The sequence below is a fragment of the Bison bison genome, unplaced genomic scaffold (genome assembly GCF_000754665.1).
Source record: "Bison bison bison isolate TAMUID 2011002044 unplaced genomic scaffold, Bison_UMD1.0 scf7180017864302, whole genome shotgun sequence".
Lineage (NCBI taxonomy): Eukaryota > Metazoa > Chordata > Mammalia > Artiodactyla > Bovidae > Bison > Bison bison.
In genome coordinates, this window is record NW_011494874.1 from 7,174,318 (window position 1) to 7,176,865 (window position 2,548).

The window sequence follows — 2,548 nt, forward strand, 5'->3', positions numbered from 1 at the left end:
GAGAGCAGGTGCACCAACAAATGGGAATTGGACAACGACCCATGCCACTCCAATATCAAGAGACAGGCATGGTGTCGTGGCGTGTGGGCTGCATCCTATTGGTCTGAAGGACAGAGATTGGGGTCCCCTGCTCTTGGAACCAGTCCTCTCCCTCCAGAAAATGCGTGGGACTTAAGAGGCTCCGGCTCCCATCCTGCCTCTGTCCTGATGAGACAGGCGATGCTGCAGAGAAAGCCACCCGGCTTCCCCTCCCCCAGGACCCCAACCCTTCCTGCCCTCGGCCTAGAGCCTCCTCCAGTCATGTCGTCACCTCCAAAGGCTCCCCCAGCCCGAAGGACAACACCACAGACAGGGACTTGCGCTCCCAGGGCAAGGGCAGTGTGTAGGGCAGGCGCCTGTCTCACTGAGTTTGTATCAGCAAGGGTGCTTTGTGGCCCGGAGGAGCGGGATTGGTAGGCAGGCTGCTGCAGGGTTCAGTGGAACCCTGGTGGGCGTGGCCGGAAGCCCTCCGGATGGAGACGTGAGAGCCTGTTAACCTGAGGACCACGGAGCTGCAGGGAGAAGATTCAGAGCTGCGTCCCAGGTCTCTGCCCCAAGGAGACGGCAACAGCTCAGCATGTTCCTGGGACCTGAGAAGAATGTGAGAATAAAGTGATGAGTTCTGTCTGGGACCGACGTCTTATGTCCCTGCACAGGGCTTATTTAGGGAGCAGCCTAAACTGAGGCAGGAAAGTAGACCAGTTGGGTTTGATCAAGGTGGTGAGGGAACAGAAGCAGAGATTCAGCCCGTGCTGTGCATGCCTGTGAGCCTGCTAAGTCGCTTCAGCCGTATCTGACTCTTTGCAATCACCCCATGCTGGGGAACAGCCAAGGCACACACTCCTAGGAGGGACAGCTTCCGCAGAGTCACACGGGGTGACACCAACACAGAGCTTCAGGCTTCTTTGTGCTCTGACATGCTATTGACAAAGCTGTCCTCAAGATTCAAAGAGATGACAGATGAATGGATAAAGAAGAGATGGTACGTGTATACAATGGAATACTACCCAGGCACAAAAAAGACTGAAATGATGCCATTTGCCACAACACAGATGGACCAAGAGATTACCAGACAAAGTGAATCAAGTCAGATACAGAGAAAGACAAATATATGATACTGCTTATAAGTGAAATCTAAAAGAATAAATGGTACAAATGAACTCATTTATAAAGCAGACACAGACTCACAGACGTAGTAAACAAACTTATGGGGTTTCCCAGCGGCTAAGACTCTGGGCTCCTAATTCAAGGGGCCTGGGTTCAATCCCTAGTCAGGGAGCTAGATCCCACAGGCCACAGCTAAGAGTTCACACGCTTCAACTAAAGATCTCATATGTCACAATGAATATTGAAGGTCTCACATGCCACCACTGAGACTTGGTGCAGCCAAATAAATAAATATTTAAATATTGTCTCTAAAAAGGAAAACAAATTTATAGTTAGCAAAGGGGAAAGAAAGGAGGGAGAAGGATACATTAGGAATTTGGGACTAATGTACACACTACTCGGAGAAGACAATGGCACCCCACTCCAGTACTCTTGCCTGGAAAATCCCATGGATGGAGGAGCCTGGAGGGCTGCAGTCCATGGGGTCACTGAGGGTCAGACACGACTGAGCGACTTCACTTTCACTTTTCACTTTCATGCATTGGGGAAGGAAATGGCAACCCACTCCAGTGTTCTTGCCTGGAGAATCCCAGGGACAGGGGAGCCTGGTGGGCTGCCGTCTATGGGGTTGCACAGAGTCGGACACGACTGAAGTGACTTAGCATAGCATAACATAGTACACACTACTATACATAAAATAAACAAGGACTTACTGTGTAGCATAAGGAACTATATTCAATATCTGATTTTAAAAAACCTATAATGGAAAATAATCTGAAAAAGAACAAATATACACATATATACACATACATATATCTGCATATATATTTATATATAACTGAAACACTTTGTTACACACCTGAAACTAACAAAGCATCACACAGCTATACTTCAATTCAATAAATAAACAAGATTCACAGAGAAAGAAACTTGGTTGTTTTTAAGAATGGGAAACCAAAGGCGATTTGAAAAGAGAAGGAGGAGAAACCCATCCAATGTCACTGGACTTCCTCAGAAGCGTTTCTCACACTGACAAAAGAGGAAGAGTAAGCTCTCGCTATTTTCCAGAGGGACCCTCTGTGTAGCCGTGAAGAGGGAAGTCATAAAAGAGACCAGGGAGATGCAATAACTGAATATTTCACTGCACGGGAGACTTGCTCTTTAGGGGCAGGGAAAACCACAGTGAAACACTTTAGACAGCCTACTTAATTTTAAAAGAAAAGGAAAATTATTTTGCGATTTCAATGGCAGCGCATTCACAGGCCTCTCTACTACCTCCTCCGAGAGGAAATCGGTTGCCATGGCAACTTCAGGTTGCATCATTAAGGATTTTTTAAATGTTGAGAGTTGGGAGGCAGGGCTTTAAACCTTGGAGGAAGAGGAGGAGACGGAGAGAGAGAGG